The sequence below is a fragment of the Capricornis sumatraensis genome, chromosome 5, assembly GCF_032405125.1.
Source record: "Capricornis sumatraensis isolate serow.1 chromosome 5, serow.2, whole genome shotgun sequence".
Classification (NCBI taxonomy): domain Eukaryota; kingdom Metazoa; phylum Chordata; class Mammalia; order Artiodactyla; family Bovidae; genus Capricornis; species Capricornis sumatraensis.
In genome coordinates, this window is record NC_091073.1 from 17,769,268 (window position 1) to 17,787,708 (window position 18,441).

Here is an 18,441-nt window from a genome sequence, read left to right on the forward strand (position 1 = left end):
GATAAACAATAAGGTCCTATTGCATAGTAGAAGGAATTCTATTCTCTCTATATATACGAATAGTTATATATGTATTCAATTATATATAATACTGAATCACTTTGCTATACACCAGAAACGAATACAACATTGTATATCAACTATACTTAAATTTTCTAAAAGATTATATAGCCTGGCCCTGGAAGTGAGAAAAGAAATATAGTGTCGTCAGTGAGGAAATGACCTGACCAAGATTTCAAAAATTTGCTCAACTATGTGTATTAGAGTGTCATTATCTTTCCATCTGCCCTTACCAGGGCATGTATGTGTCGGGGATACACAAACACACTTGGAAAGGAAAGGCCCTCATATTTAAGAATCTTAAAGGGAAAGATCAAAAGTTTTCATAAAAACAAAGTCAAAGCTTATCACACCAATGAAAACTGAGAAAAATAAGTGTAGAGTGAAGTGAAAAGTAGCCCTGTCCTAAGAATTCATATTTAATGGTTAATTTCCACTGCTTTTAGAGACTCTGAGCACCTTCTCCACTGCCTTTGCAAAGGCTAATCATTCATAACCAGCACTTTGCAATCTGCAGCTGTAAAATCAATATGATTTTCTTCCTTCCCACTCACTGCTACAAAAGAGTCCATAAAAATCGTTTGCAAGGCTGACCATGTTTAGGATTCAGAGGAGGTTCCATGATTTTGTACACCATCATTGGCAGGAATAACAAACTTCACCATTGGTGCCTGATTAAAGCCTTCAGGGAGCCAGTGTGCAGCAAGGGGTGGAGTCAGGGGCGGGCAGGGTGACTGCACAAGGTGTTTAGATGTGGTCGTGGGAGGTCAGAGGCCCAGCTAGCCACAGCCCCTGACAGGCCGCCTCCGGGACAGGAGCAGGTGGCAGGGAGGAGATGCCTGGGAATCAGTGCAGGGGGGGCCTCTGAGGGTGTGATTGTATTACTCTCCTCTGCTCATTTTACCCAGCCCCTCATATTTACTGTCTTGGATTTAACGGGCTAATTTATACCACCAGCTCCCTGAGTCCTGATTTCTATAGAGACAATGATAAGGATGTACGCGAATATGTATGTGTAATTCTAGGGTAGCTCTTAGAAACTCCCCTTCTGACATGGGATATTTTTCTTTTTCTTTTTTTCTCTCTTTTGGTATCTCTTGATATCATTATGTTTTCTAATTGCCTTTTTGTGTAGCTTTCTTCTTTTAACAGTAACAGCTGAACAGCTGCTTCTGTTTTGTCTTACCATCCCCCAACATCAGAAATAGAGAATTAAAAACAAGACAAAAACTACATATCCACATAGAAATGAAAATCTCTAAGAACACAATTCTAGATAATAAAGAGTTCACAAGATTTAACAATAGAGCTCACTATAAGTGTGACATTTGCCTAATGCTTCATACATGTTAACTCACTTAATTCTCAGGGCTGAGATTAGGTACTATTCAGGAATCACAAACTTCACCATTGGTGCCTGATTAAAGCCTTCAGGGAGCCAGTGTGCAGCAAGGGGTGGAGTCAGGGGCAGGGAGGGTGACAGCACAAGGTGTTTAGATGTGGTCGTGGGAGGTCAGAGGCCCAGCTAGCCACAGCCCCTAACAGGTACTATTAATATCCTCATTTGACCGATGAAGAAACTGAGGCACAGAGAACTTTGGTAGCTTGTCCAAGGTCAAGGGAATATTTATCTGATTAGACACCCTGGCCCAAATCCTAATTTCAAGGAGTCTGTGTACAAAATCCAGGCATAGCAGTGCTAATTAAAGCCCCAAGTAAGATACATGCAGACTGTATTGCCAGTGAAGCACTTGGGTTCTAACATCAAACATCCTGATTTAGGGTCCTGGTTTTACTCTTTACCTGCTGTGAGAATTTGAGCAAGTTACTTAACCACTCTGAGTCTCAGTTTCCCCAAGTGTCATCCATGGGGATAATGATGATGAAATCTAACACATGGCGAAGAGCCTAGCACACAGTAGGAAGCTGTATCTCTGGTGCCCAGCACATAGTAAGTGCTTGGAAAATATTTGTTGAATGTCAGCTATCAGAATAGTGCTTGTTGACAAGAGGAGCAAATTGTGATTTATTAAAGCCAAGCCTGACTGCCTATTTAGTCTTTCAAAAACTGCCTCATTTGTCCAACATTTGAGGTATACAAATGGATAGTATCAATAAAGCAGAAAACCCACTGATACTGCTTTGATGATGATGTTTCAACCAATAAAAATGGTCTACTTTGCTTCCTTCTCCTGCCACAAATGGCATGCTCATTTATAGGATAGCCAAATGTTTAAAGAATAGTTGGCAACTTATGAATAATGATTACGGTACTGATTTCTTCAATTTTTTTTCCTCCTTAAATAATGTTCATGCATAAATGATGCCTGATAGAACAAATACCTGTATCTGATTTGAGGAAAATGGCTCAAAATGTAGATTCTGACCCTAGACATTGTGGTATGAGATGTTTATGTGGATTTCACATAGAAAAAAAAAAAAGGAAACCTAAAGAGCTGCAAAATTCAAAGGGCCACTAAAGATAGAAAGTGAAAATGTTCACTCAGTCACATTCGACTCTTGGCAACCTCATGGACTGTAGCCCACCAGGCTCCTCTGTCCATAGACTTCTCCAGGCAAAAATACTGGAGTGGCTTGACATTTCCTTCTCCAGGGGATCTTCCCAACACAGGGGTTGAACCCGGGTCTCCTGCACTGCAGGCAGATGCTTTACCATCTGCACTACTAGAGAAGCCCAAAGGATATGGGAACATTTTTTAATGAACAAGCCAATTAGCATCAATCCAATACAAAAGTGTTTGAAATAAGTGACAGTGTACTTTACCTTACACAAAGGCTGGTCTCAGAGTATATTGACTCCCTGTCTCTATTTTTTCTTTTGTTTTCTTTACTTATGATTCTTTGAAACCTCTGCCAAATTTCCAACTTTTGGGCAAATCTTTCTGTCTCTCTTTTTCCCACTCCACCATAGAGATGAAACATGAAATATATTCTTACTTGTTAGCTTTGTTGAACATAACTTGGATGCTTATTAATTTATTGACCTGAAATGTTTCAAAATGTTTTTCTTAAAATGCACATATTTATTTGTAATTGCAATTCTTTGACTGTAAAGAAAAACAGAAAGATTTTCAGACTCTTATAATGGCTAATCACCCCACTTAACATGCTCTTATATGACATTATTCTTATTTGACAAGTTAGAATGTTATGAAACTATTTGAACAGTTCAGCAATTTATCTCCATCAACCTGAGCCTTTAGTGAGGTGGAAAGTTTGACTTAAAAATGATGATGTAATATTAAGAAAGTCAAGGTACCAAAAGACATACTATAGTTTTAGGCAGCTTATGATATTTTATCTTCTATCATTTTTAGTCCATATGGTAAGAATACCTTAATAAGAAAAAATATTTTGAAAAGAGACTATTAAATATAATTTCACTTTCAAAAGATTATAAGCTGAAGTTGAATTTTTATAATATTCTGAAAAAAATTTATTCACTACTGCTGTTGTTAAATACCTTCATGCAAAGTAAGAAAAGTAAAGCCAAAAAAATGACCCCAAGATCTAATGCCAAATGGACATACAGCTAACTTTTAAAAATATTTATGAATCATCCTTTATCAGCTTCAGGCTATTCAAAAGTTGAACACACATGCACATGTATTTGAATAATAGAGAGTTCACTTTAAAATATCAGTTTGGAAATCTTCCAAAACAGAAATGCTTCAAGTGAACCTTAAGATCTTGTTCTTATAGGAGAACGTAAAGGTTTTCAACTGTGTTAACTGTTTTTCACATTAAAAACTTATTAAATGGGAGATGATGTCTTTCTTTTGCTGTCTTATATGCTAATTAAAGTTATATTTTTCTGTTAGGCTAGAAATCATCTGGCCAATAATGTGAATTATACTAGCCTCTGTTTTCAAACTGATCCTCTAAAACACAGAGGGCAAGGAAAGATCAAAGAAATAAGCCCCTCCAGACTGGCAGTGGTGGTTTTAATAAGTAAGGGAACTTAGATAGGGAGCTTGTCTTGGCGACTGCAAGACGGAGTAGACCTCCGCATCCATCAGGCAGAATCCCTAAAGTTGGTATAGAGCCCTTAACTGGGTTCAGCCCCGTATTCAGTCCCAGTGGCCTCACCAATACATGGCTCTCTCAAGGCTGTGGGAGCACTGAACAGAAGGTACATTCCAAGGACAAGGGAGGAGGGAGGAACCTGCCATTGCCAGATTGCCTGGCTCCAGCTCTGGCATCAACAGGCAGTCATGCCCTCTCGATGACCTCCTCCAACACGCCCTCTGCAAAGAATTTAATCTGAATACTTAAATGTAGGAGAGTAAGGACGGGAAGGTCACAAGGGCACCGCTGGTCACAGGACTCTGTCTTGTCATCCCTACCATACGGGACATCTCCCCGGAGGACAGACAAAGGCAGTGTATACTTTTAGTTCCAGGGAGGATGGTAGCATATCATTATAAAGTCCCTTGGGAAGGATTCCTTTATGGCTCATTGCTTCTCAGTGGAGGCAGAGCATCACAAATAACCACCTGAGTGACAAGTGCTAGAAGTGTGTACAGGAAGAGCAACACACGACAGTCAGTATTTATACAGGAAGTAAGAGCGCTCAGTCATTTTCGTTCATCCTTACTCCATCCTTAGCCTGACTCCATTTCTAGCAAAATGGTGCAGTACTTCTGTGTGCTGCTGCTGCTAAGTTGCTTCAGTCGTGTCCGACTCTGTGCAACCCCAGAGACGGCAGCCCACCAGGCTCCCCCGACCCTGGGATTCTCCAGACAAGAACGCTGGAGTGGGTTGCCATTTCCTGCTCCAATGCATGAAAGTGAAAAGTGAAAGTGAAGTCGCTCAGTCGTGTCCGACTCTTTGCGACCCATGGACTGCAGCCTACCAGGCTCCTCCATCCATGGGATTTTCCAGGCAAGAGTACTGGAGTGGGGTGCCATTGCCTTCTCCGATCCACAGCTTATTGTTTCTAACGACTAAATTGTATATCGTAACCACTGCCTCAAGTGGTAAAGAATCCATCTGCCAATGCAGGAGATGTGGGTTTGATCCCTGGGTTGGGAAGATCGCCTGGGGAAGGAAATGGCCACCCACTGCAGTACTCTTGCCCGGGAAATCCCATGGACAGAGGAGCCTGGCGGGCTACGGTCCACGGGGTTGCAGGGAGTTGGACATGACTGAGGGCACACACACACCTTGCAAACACCGCCAAGTGATGAGACTTGCAGTATCTTTAGGGAATTTCACAAGGAAGAGGGTTATAACATAAGCCTTGATTGCTTTTAAGTGACTTCGTGCTGTTGCTAGCCTATCCTTGATATCTAACAGGCTTGGCGGAACACATGAAGCATATTCATCATAGAGCATTTAGAAAGTAAGCGTCAACTCCAAGAAAAAAAATTCCTTAATCCTGTCACCCAGAATAGCCATTGTTAACCTTTTTGTGTAAACTTTCCATCTTTTTTCTATGCTCACCCACATAATAATAACAATGCTAATATTAATTTAGTGTTTACTTTGTGGTGATTACTAAATTCTTTATAATCATTATCTCATTCAATTCTTATTAAAATTTTAAGAGATGGGCACTGTTATGCCCATTTTACAGGTGAAGATGTTGAGGCTTAAAGAGTTTAAGCCATTTGCACAGAATCACACAGGTAGTGAGTGAATCATTTGCACTAGTTTTAACCCAGGTATGCCTGACTCCAGAGCCTGTGTTCTCGACTTCAATGTACTATTTCTGAGTTATACATGCCTTTGATACTATAAAATTTCACTTTATAAGTTGTGCTTTGTAATTCTTCTTAAAGTATAATGCTGTAATGAAGTAAGCATATGAAGGAAGAGTGAGAAATGTAATATACAAAATTTATACTTTGAAACACACAAAATATTTAGATTTCGCTTCTCAAATAGTCAAATGACATTCGGAGTTGGCACGTGAGAAAGAACAAATAATGAAGCATCATAAAAAATGCTCAGATTTGCTGGTTAAAGACACATATAGAGTATCGATGTATATTGATACATTGTAATTATTATGCATGTGTAAATATTTATTTTTTTTAAAAAATACAGATGACTCTTTTAGAGTGTTGGGAGATCTATTAGGATCAATCTTTGCAAGGAGCAATTACAAGAATTATGAAGACATGTTTCTAGGAAATAATCTAGCGAAGTAACTTACAAAAAAAAGTGGTTTAATTTCTTTTGGTGAGGTAGGTTTATTTGATTCCTAGAAATAGAAATTTGAAATAACATGTACTAAGGCAGAACACAAGGATATAGATACTGATTTCGCAGCTGGAAAAAATGAAGATTTATATTTGGACACTGATGGAATGTGAATTTAAAGTGAAAGAAATAATTTATGTTTTATAATCACTGTATTTTCCCCTATACATTTAAATACTTAAAATGATCCTTTTGAGATCCAAAGACTTCTATTTTTGCTGTATAGATAGTTTCATGTTTGCATTTTATTACTGATCATGAAAAACATATTGTATGCATTTTGGCTTAGCATCATCCTCAAAAGAAAAGCTGATGGAAGGAAATGAAAGCAGAAAGGGTGGGGAGTGGTGGAGGGGCAGACACGTGATGGCAAAGGTGAAGGCGGAAATACGGGTAATCATAACACAATTATATCACAAATATAGGCAATCATATAGTATAGAGTGTAACTGGTGCTGAACTTGGAAGTTATTCACAAAGCATTTAGAGAAATCTGAAGCTATACAGCAGACACCTTTGAATTCATTTGTCCAAAATTGAAGGCAAATTTATGTTTGTATTTATTTATTGCAGTCTTTGCACTTACTATATAAAAACATAGGCGATGTCCCTTAATGAAAAGTGTCCAGAAGAAAAAAAAAGTAGACGTTGGAATCCTTGACTTCCCCAGAAGTCACTCTTTAATTTCTAATAACCCTTCAAACACTAATAATGCCCCTGTTTGGGGACATCTATTGTTATTTTCATTTGGCACAAACAGACCAACATCAATCATAGAAAAATACGATTTTCTATAGAAAATACTTAAAACATAGCCTACCTAAAAATACCTAACACATTTTCTACCTGCTATATATCCCATACAAAACTGTGTATAACATTGGGCAGTGCTTTAAATTAGTCTCCTCACAGATTTTTATTCTGAGCATGATGTAGAGCCCACGTCGTCCAAAACATTTTCAAGCATGTTTGTAGAGGGGGGTACTTTTCATTTTTAATAGCTGATTCTGGTGGCTCACCTTTCTTTTCTGTGCTTTTAGAGACTTTGGACCACTGAGGTGAATATTCAGTTTATTTCTTGCAATGAAAATATAATTAACTGAGGAATAATTTCCAGAGGAGATTTTCTGGCAGACAAGAGGGCATATGGAGTACAAAAGTTCTGCTGGAACCTGTGTCAAGAGGGGCCCTGCCTGCATTCAGCACTAATGGATGACAGGTGCACAAACGCAAGTCTTGAAGGCTAGTCATGACCCCAGAGTCCGCGGGGTCCCTCGAGTCTGGTAATGTCAAGATTGAATATTGAAGTTAGAGAGCACAAAGCTCTACCTTTGGTATTTTTCATGAAGGCTGGATGAATTGTAGCAAACTATAACTAAGATTTATTGAACGTTTTTCCTGGAGAAGGAAATGGCAACCCACTCCAGTATTCTTGCATGGAAAATCCCATGAACAGAGAAGCCTGGCAGGCTATAGTCCATGGGTCACAAGAGCCGGACATGACTCAGCAGCTAAACAACAAAAATCACATGTTTAAGGACTGTATCAATTGCTTCGCATGGATTAACTCATTGAAATATCATAGAAAGACAAGTAATATTATTGCCCCTTTTAGGCTTCTAGGAAACTTGGGTCTTAGAGGAGTCTAGTATTAATAACATGTGCAAATAGACAAAAACAGTAAATGGTAGACTTGAGTTCCACACCCAGTCTAATTCCAGAACAGGGGAGCTTAGCCACACTCCTATCTCTCTGGAGGCCCTAAAGCACCTCCGAGCAGCTATAGCAAATTAGCAATTTGCCCAGTATGGTGTGTGTGTGCCCATGTGTGTGCGTGTGTGTGTGTGTATTAGTCACTCAGTCATGTCTGACTCTTTGCAAACCCATGGAGCCCACCATCCCCCTCTGTCAATGGAATTCTCCAGGCAAGAATAGTAGAGTGGGTTGCCATTCCCTTCTCCAGGAGATCTTCCCAACCCAGGTATCAAACCCAGGTCTCCTGCATTGCAGGCAGATTATTTACCATTGTGATGGTCATTTAATCTGTTCTTAAGGACCTTCTTTCAAATTTTGAAGCAATAGCTAGATTAAGAAGTGAAACAGGTTAGTTTATAATTTGCAGGGAGTATGTAGGAAACACTCTGTACTTCCAGCACATTTTTTGGTAAACCTAGAGTGCTCTAAAAAAGTAAGATCTAGTAATATACTTAAGGTTTCTGCCTCTTTCTCTGCTGGTTTCCTAACCTCATTCTCAAGCGCATATCACCATATGTGAAAATGTGCACCTAACTAAACAAAGACACCCAGAACCTCTTTGACAAGACCTTCTACTTCGCAAGAATTCTCAACTGGAATGCATTTTCTCCTTCTCAGTCTCTCATGACAAGTGTCTTTAAACGTCCTGCTTTTCTTAGTGTGCCTGGTATTACAACCAATAGTGTCTTTTCTTTAGATTTTGAGTCTCTGGAATATAGAGACCATTTATTTCTTATTCATTTCCGATACCACACCCAATATCTGTATTATGCCTGAATACATGATAATAAAAATAATTACAACTGCTCTTTATTGAGGGTTTAATTTGTGCCAAGAATGTATTTCAAGTTATTCATGATGAATACCATCGACAAATTTAGGCCTTCTTAATGCTGGCCTGGGCTTCCTTGGTGGCTGAACGGTAAAATATCTGCCTGCCAATGCAGGAAATGTGGGTTTGATCCCTGAGTCAGGAAGATCTCCTGGAGAAGGAGATGGCAACCCAATCCAGTATTCTTACCTGGGAAATCTCATAGACAGAGGAGGCTGGCAGGCTACACTCCATGGGGTTGCAAAAAAAGTTAAACACGACTTTGTGACTAAACAACAATCCTGGCTTGGATTCTCACAATGAACTGCGGACTGGCTTCTTTAGACTTTGCATGTTCCGTTGCCCTACACTTAGATGCCCTCAGATGATTCTTCCCAAGTGTCATTTCGTGCTCAAATATCTGTAAAGGTGGTACTCCATTGTCTGCCCTTCAGCATCCCTTAAGGCCCAAAGCTGCTCCCCTAAGAATCTGTTATGCTCCAAAAAGCTGGCTCACTCAACATTTGTTAAGTACACATAGTGCTTCCTCTTCTTTGGAGCTTTGTTTATGCCTGAAAATGTTCTCTGTTCTTCATTTATACTGTGAAACACTTTACCTATCATTTCAAACATTATCCATATTCATAATCCTAATTTCCTCCTACCATCTCCCTCACTCATACCAGTTGGGCTCTTATTTGAGTTCTAACACATTGTACTACTTTGGCTATTTCCTTATTATTTGACTTTAATTATCAATTTACATTGGGCTTCCCAGGTGGCATAATGGTAAAGAATCTGCCTGCCGATGCAGGAGACCCAAGGGATGCTGGGTTTGATCCCTGGGTTGGGAAGATCCCCTGGAGGAGGAAATGGCAACCCACTCCAGGATTCTTGCCTGGAAAATCCCATGAACAGAAGAGCCTGGCAAGCTACAGTCCATGGGGTCGCAAAGAGTCAGACATGACTGAGCACCTAACACTTGACTGTTTTTTTCCACTTTCAACTGGATTTTAACCCTACTTGTGAAAAGGGATTGCATTGTCCTCAATTTTGGACCATCTGAAACTTCTAACACAATGCTTTGCAATAGTGGACAGTTCAACAATCCTCATACTGGAAAGACAGTAACCCCAAGTGGGAATGTATAAGCTGTGATGTCAGGTGAACAAGGATTCCAATGTCAGGTCAATCACTCAGTAGCTGTGGAATTTGGGCAAGGGAGTTAGCTTCTGAGACTCAAATTTGTTTTCAACACTATCTGGTACATAGTGTTATCAAAAAATTTTAAAGGAAAATATATGTTGAGTTTGACATTCATTCAATATCTAATACATGGCAGTAGCAAGTATTTGTTTCATAGAATTTTTCTCCTGGAATACCTTCAATTTTTTCTTACTAAAGATATTCTAACTCTCTTTTTTAGACATATTTGTGCTTGCAATAATTTGCTAGGAAGGCAAAAATTGGATTAAGGAAAGCTGTTTTATATATAGGTCTGATGTATTTACAATAAGATCTATACTTATTTTGCAAATACTGTAGTACTTGTCAATTAAGTAAGTTCATGAATATTTATTGAGCATCTGGTATTCATCAAACACTATTGTAGTGTTTGGGGATACTGCTGTGAATAAGATACAGTCCTAGCTCTCCAATCTCATTCTAATGTGTACAAAGACCCCACAGATATCTAAGAAACATGATGAAAAGCTTACGTAAAAATGGGGCCAAACCTGCATTGATTAGAATCCCAAACTCCATCTCTGAGTCTTAAAACTCGTCTGTTATGGCAGCTTTGGGGGAGTCCGGCAGATGGAGGCCTGGCAGGCTGTGATTCATGGGGTCACAAAGAATCGGACACGACTGAGTGACTGAACTGAACTGAAGAATGGTTACTCAGATACTTATTCATTTTTTTCCTTTTTCATGTGTTCTTTTTTTTTTTTTAATGAAGTATAGTTGATATATATTTGTTACTGAACCAAACTTGGGTTTGCTTGCCTGCTCACAATAGAGCCAACCGGTTGACACCTGGCTGTGACGGGGAAAGTGCAGCATTTATTCGAAGGCTCCATACAAGGAGTCGGGACAGCCAGTGCTCAAAAAGCCTGAAATCCACAAAGGGGTCCAGCAGAGTATTTTTAAAGGCAAGGTGAGGGAGGCAAGTCCCAGGGTTGTGCACAATTCTCTGATTGGTTAATGGTGAGGTAACAGGGCGTATCAGGGGTTATCTTTAGGTTTAGGGGTTGTCCTTAGGCTTCAGTAGGTTTGGGGAGCTTCATGCTCTCCATTTTTCGAATAGTTAACTAGTTAACATCTTCCACCTGGGGGTCTTTAGCCGCTGTAAAAACAACTCAGGAAATGTGCATCTCAGAGGAGCTAAAGCAGAGAATATGAGTGAAGGGTCTGTCCCTGTTAAGGCCCCATTTGGTTCTGCTTGTTTACACATTATATGTTACAGATGTACTATACAGTGATTTCACAATGTTTAAAGGTATTTGCTATATTCTCCGTGTTGTTTAGCTTATTTTATACATAATGGGTTCGATCCCTGGGTCGGGAAGATTCCCCTGGAGAAGGAAATGGCAACCCACTCCAGTATTCTTGCCTGGAGAATCCCACGGACGGAGAAGCCTAGTAGGTTACAGTCCACGGGGTCGCAGAGTCGGACACGGCTGAGCGACTTCACCTCACCTTCACCTCTTAACCTCCTACCCCTCCCACTGGTAACCACTGACTTATTCTCTGTATCTGTGATTCTGCTTCTTTTTTGTTATACTCAGTAGTTCGCTGTATTTTTTAAGATTCCAGATACAAGTGATTTGTCTTTATCTGACTTATTTCACTTAGCATATGCAGGGTATTTTGTTACCCAGAGTTTTAAAAGCTAGGACTTTATGAAACAATGTTGCCAAGCCAAGCTGAATATGTGTTTCCTCTTCTGGGCAAAACTAAGACTAAATCTGTAAGTCTTAGGGTGTAGCAGATGGATCTGAGCTTTCTCTATTCCTATTTAAATAACCTAAAGTAGTTCTCAGGGAGTGAAAGTTGTTCCATGTTGGCTGGCGGACAGGAGCTCCCAAAACACCGACGCTCTTCGTTTGCAGCCTCGTAGGTGAGCCCTAGCGGTGGCCTAGGAGTCCCAGGTCCTTGGCCGCTCTGAGCCTCCGGCCGGCGCCAGCAGCTCCCCGCGGGCCCGGGTGCGAGGGCCCTCCGGAGGGAGGAGCGCGGAGGGCGTGGGCCGGGGCGGGGCGAGCCCCCGCCTGGGTGCGCGCGGGGAGCTGTCAGTGTCATGCTCGGGAGCGGGAGGAAGTGCCGGGTCCCCGAGGAGCGCGAGCCGAGAGCCGGCGCAGCGTGAGACAGCACATCCTGCGCGCGCCCGCCCGCCGCCCTCGGGAAACGCTCTGGCGCCGCCGCCGCCGCGCTCGCGAGCCCAGTGCCGCCGCCGCCCGCGTGCAGGTAAACGGGAGCGGGGCGGGGGGTGGTCGCGCTGCCCGGACCGCCGCCCCTGGGGGGCCTCGGCTTTCGCAGCCGCCCGGCAGCAGTGCGGCGCTGCAGCCGCAGCCGGACCTTGGCCTCGGCCCCCTCCCCGGGCTCCTGCGTGCTCCGCGGCGCCCGAAAGCGGCCAGAGCCTACCCCCACCCCTCCCCAACCCCCGCGGCAGCCCCTGCTGCCGCTCTCCCGGCCGAGCCAGGAGGCGAGCGCGGAGGAGAGAGAGTGAGTCGTGGTGTCATCACCTTGTCGCCCACCTTATGCCCTGGGAGGGGCGTCCCGGGGCTCCCCGCCTCGGTTTTTCTCCCGGGGAGCTGACGGCTAGCAGCAGTGAAGCCTGCACCCCCCCGGGCATAAGCTGACGCACCAGCTGACGGGGAGGGGGAGGCCGCAGAGGGCGGGCGGGCGGGATGCTGTTTTGAGTACATTTTCAGCTGTCTGCAAAGCTCTTAGATGCTGTTGCTACCCGCCAAGTGGAAGGAAGCGAATGCACTTCCAGCAAGGCATTAATGAAACACTCGCGCAAGAAGGGGCCCGTTTCTCTCACGGCTGCACACATACAAAAAAGTGTGGCTGGGGGATATGTTTTCGTAAACACCTTTGCGGCCGCGTGGCTCTCTTTCCCCTGCTCCCACTCCCGCAGCGCTCTGGCCTTAAAAATCCGTGCGTCGTCATCGCAAGGGCAGTGATCCTGGCGGCACTGATGGGAACTGAGAGTGCGGGAGTCTCATGACTTATAACAAGGGTGAACAGAAACCCGGGATCAGGACAGGAAATTACTTAGGAAATTAAAGAACTCAACCAAATACAGGAGATGGAATATATTCGTTATCCTGGACTCTCCCACATCTAGGTAAGGGGCAGAAGAAGTAGCCAGCCATTTTCTTGCCTGGAATGCCTTTCAAGTGGGCTGTAGACTTGCTGTAGTTAAGCGTTGTGTAAAATTGCTTCCAAATATTCCAGATGAGCAGAAAATATTACTAACATAAAGGCGTGGTAGCTGCAGAAGACAGCATATGGTTAATATTAACACAGATAAGGGTGATTGCTTATGTACACATTTTCATCATGGAAATTATAGAGAAATACGTTGACAGTATTAGTAAATTTGAGCATACAGTGCAAGTTGCAACCTGAGGGTACCAGTGGGAATGTGACTCATAATTTCTCTGATTATTTAGAATGCAAAATTTTCACCAGAAGTTTTCTCATGGAAGAAAATGGACCCAAACTCTGCTCTTCTGACTATGCTTCTTAGTAAAATAAAATCATACACTCCTGTCACCGAGTGGTCATTTGTTCTCTTCATAGGGACCAACTTCCCAATGTTTCTTGAGGTTTGAGGATCCAGTGCTCCCAAGCCATTTCTTTTCAAAATCTTCCAGCACCATCATTGGTATTTTTAAATAACGTCCAGGCTTTCTTCAGCCGGATCAGCTGTGGAGCAACTTCTTGGCTCAGGACATCTTCTCTATCTCTTCCTTGTCTGGGGTATCAGGCACTGATGCACCTGCTTGCTCTCCTTGGACCTCAAGGTTGCTGAGCTTATGCTCCTCAGTTCCCTGGAGGCAGAGGGATGGCTCAGCCTCTCCCTACACCCAGCCTTTCCTCCTCTCCTGCTGGAAATTTGTCCTGAGGCTTTTCTGTGTTATTAAGAATAGTCTCCACTTGGGATATGGGCAGAGAAGATAAATGTAACCCACAGGAAAATGGAGCAGAGTTCTTACAGTAGTGGTCCCTGGCCCCTTGTTTGTAATGAACTGAGATGGTAAGAGGAAGTCACCAGGCGTTTCTATCATCACGTTTTATGTCTAACAGTTGGCTCTGTGAACTTTTTTCCCCACCCCTCCTACTTCTTCAAACACTCCTTCCAGAGTCTGCATTTGATAAATGAGCCTTTCCCTTGTGCTGAGTCAAGCAGTTCTTGGAGATAAAGCCTGGGTACTGCTCTGTTCACATTCAGAAAAACCACGTAGAACAGTCTGGTAAAATCCATGCCAAATTTTTAAACTCAGCCATATCTCTTAGCACAGACAAGTGTGCACAGGCTTCATCAACAATTACCTAAAAAAAAAAAAAAAAAAAGACTTTACTGGCAGTCCAGTGGTTAAGACTCCGTGCTTCCAATGCAGGGGGCCTTGGTTGGATCACTGGTTGCGAACAAGGATCCCACATGCTATGGGGCACAGCAAAAAAAAAAACAACAACAAAACAACAAACCCAAGGGCCACTCACTCTCCCAGGTTGAGTGTATCACTTTGTTTCTTTCTGTTACTTATAGCATCAAATGTAAAGGTCACACACATGCATTGCAAACTTAAGTATATTCTTTCATCATCATAAGCATGTTTTTATTCATTCTTTCTTGTGCTTTGCCCCATCAAAGAAAACAAAAGTTGTTGATAATATTTTTATTTATAATAAAATAAAATAATACTGAGCATTTTAGCAGTGCTTAATACATTTCCTAAATGTGTTGCACTAAATGTGTATCACTAAATATATTTAGTGTATTTAGTAAATGTATTGAGTTAAATGTATTTCACTCCCAATATATTTATGAAAATGTATTGAGTACTTGACCAGGTATTGGATTTTAAACTACTCATGTATTAACATATTTAATCCTCACAAAAATCTGCTAAAGTAGATATTATTTGTAATTCTGTTTGACAAACAAGGAAACTAAGACACAAGGATGTCAAGTAACTTACTGAAAATTGCTCAGCTGAGAAATTGTAGAGCCAGGATTTGAACCTGGGCAGTCTGACTCTAGTCTTATAGAGGACAGTTTATACTGGTTAATTTTTATTATTGAAATCCAGCTCTTCTGTTATCTCATTTTAATCCCTATATTAATCTTATGAAGTAGACATTATCTGTGTTTTACAAATGATAAAACTGTTAAGTAAGTTGATACACAGCAGAGGTAGGATTTAAATCACTTCTGTTTGACTCTAAAACCAGGACTTATCCATTTTAGCTAGCATTCTCTCTGAGAAATAAAAAAGTTGAGCTTGTCTGTTCTTTTGGGTTTGTTGCCCATTTTCCCTGTGAGCCATTGCTATTTCTTTTACGCCTTAAGTGTAGCCGTGTTTCTTTGCCAAGCGATTGGTATGCTTTTTTGCCAGGCAGATGATAACGGCAAAACCAACGTGGGACCATAGCTCTTTTCACATCAGATATCGCCTTTGTTCTGTCTCCTTAATGAAACCAGCTAATTCCCCATAATACTTTATGGGTCTCAAATACCATATAAATAGTTGTTACCTTGATCAGAGATCCCTTTTCCTAGCAATGTTTGCGTCTTCTACATACCCTATAAAATGTGAGAAAATAGTTCTTTTGGGAACTTTGTTGGGACAGAGAACTTCTGGAGCTCACTTCTTTTGAGAATTAAGTAAGTCCTACTGTCATTTCTTTGAAATTTATAAACCATTGCCTGGGTCCACGTTAAAAAAAGAAGGAGTCCTCTTGCCTGGGAACTCTTCATTGGTACCCCAGACTTATTTCCTTTGCTTTTTCTCTGCAGGAACGCTGGCACCAGACTGTCAGTGTGAAGTTTGCATTGTAACATAGACATCGCTGCCCGGGTGCCACGTGTTTATAAAGCATCTCCGAGTCTTTGTTTAGAGGAGGCTTCTGAAGCAGTCACCATGGAGGGCAGGCATATGAGAGTTTCCAGGTGGTCATTGAACCCAATATAATTGATGCAAAATTTTATGCATTTTATGCTAAAGGCAGTGTTCCAGGGAAAAGCGGGTATTTGTGACTAACGAGATTAAGAATCGCTGGTTCTGGTGCACTGTTTAGGAAGGGGGAGGAGTGGAGGCCGTTCTGCTGAAGTGTGTTGCAAACAAGGCAAAACTATCCTGTTGGAGCCAGGCAAGAAGGAATGTTCTTGGCCCTCAGGACATTGTTGGCATTTCACTACAGAGGCATGCTAGAGTGCCTGGTGCAGGGCGACACCCACTGATGCACGCTGCAACCACGAGAGGTCTCCAGGGTCTCTCTCAGCCCTCTCATTGCTTGCCACTCACTCAGCACTTACCCTGCATGCTCACAGTTCATCAACTCTTCCCAACATTCCTGTAAGGCTGGCATTTCTATCTTCACTTGGCAAACAAGGAATTGGGTGACTAGAAACATTAAGTCACTCGATCAAGGCCACAGCAGGCCAGTTAGTAGAAAGACTGGATTTCAAATGTAGGTTAGATTCCAAAGCCAGTTCATCCTCTTCCCAACATAGTTCATTGTTTCTCTATGTGGGATGCTAAGAAAGTACTGTTTACTGTAGCTTTTTACTGTGGCAGGACAGAGTTCCTCAAGAACACTCTCATATGCTGATAGGAAAAGCCTGAATGTGTTATTAGAGGGGAACAAGAGAATTGGACATTTCTCTGCACGGCAGAGGATAAGCGCATTTCCTTGAGGTGTGCTCATACCCCACACGTTTGATTCTCAATATGGTGTCTTGCTGAGCACCAAATGAATAACAGTCTCTGGCAAAGACAGCTCAGAGATTGGATTAGTTGATTTTTCCCAGGTAGCTGCAAGACTTTGCATCTGTGCTCCATCACTCAAAGTCTGTCTGACTCTTTGCAACGCTGTGGACTATGACCCACCAGACTCCTCTATCCATAGGGTTCTCTAGGCAAGAATACTGGACTGGGTGGCCTGTTTCTACTCCAGGGACTCTTTCAGAACCCACAGATGGAACCCGTGTCTCCTGAGTGTCTCCTGCATTGGCAGGTGGATTTGTTCCGGGTGAGCCACCTGGGAAGCCCAGCTGAAGACTTTATTTATTGCAAAAATGAACTCACTTCAAAGTTGAATTTGAAGCAGCGCCGTGTTCTGGGGCTTGCATGATCTAGCTGCACCGTTGTGATCTGAAACTGGGTACTTAATCCTGGGAAGACCTCTGCTCACCAGATGACCTACATGCCCTTTAATTTTCAGTTCCTATCAACCCTGCAGTCCTTCCCCATCGTTTCATTTTGGGGTACAGATCAGCTAATGCTGTTAGTGTGGCAAACATGTGAAAGCAGAAATTTATGTTAGGGTCAAGGGCATTCTTTTTATTTATTTGTTTATTTTTACCTTATCTGGCTGCACCAAGTCTCGGTTGTGGCACGAGAGAGTTCAACATTGAGAGAGTTGAACTGTAGCCCCTGGACCACCAGGGAGGTCCCCCAGTGGCATTCTTTATGATAAAAATGAGCCGCAGACACTGTAGAGGATGACTGCCTTTGATCAACAGGTTGTCTGGGGAACAGACACCACTAGTGTGCCTCGTTATGCTTCAGCCTTTTTTCTCTCCAATAATGTCTATAAAGGTTTTTAAAATTTTTACTGCTCCCCCACCTCCACACACTTTAGGTTGACATCTAACATTTTTATTATGTAAGGAATCACTGTGAATGTCATTTCCAGAATATTGTAAACCTTGACCTTTACAAATAAAACGATGACATCATTCTTTGAATCCCAAGTACAATCCAAATGCTAGTCCAACCTCTTTTAAAAAGTACCCGAAGAAGCTCTTCTACAGAAGCATGCTTTTATACCTTGTGGTCAAGCATCACAGTGAGCTTTGGGTTTCCTTTTTTACCCCTGGTCATGGAGGTGGGAGAGGAGACCTTGAATGATTCTTCAACCGCAGGTGTGTTCTCTGGCTGGTCAGTGTTTGGAAAGCCTGCAGACAGAAGGTCGAGATCTGGAAATAACAATGTTATTAGCTCTCTCCTTTCCTGCACACTCTGTAGAAAGCCTCGTGGATGCCAGGGCACATGATGCCAGTTTGGAGAGCACATATTTATTTAGCACAGGTGCTGTGTGTTACAGGTCACTGCGGGGCCAGTGCTGGGAGTCAGGTCCGTGGGCTCTTTCCATGTGGCTCAAACTCAAAGTGGCAGGGCTGGAAGGAACTGCAGAGCCGCTGTTCCCATCTCGTGCCCTTAGGCTGGTGACTGTGTGAATAGTTGTCTTTCCTTTATTGAGTGATTTATAGGAAGAGATCTTCCCTTTCCCCTGTGTTTATATTTTATTTTTTATATATTTTTTGATGTGGGCCATTTTTAGAGTCTTTATTG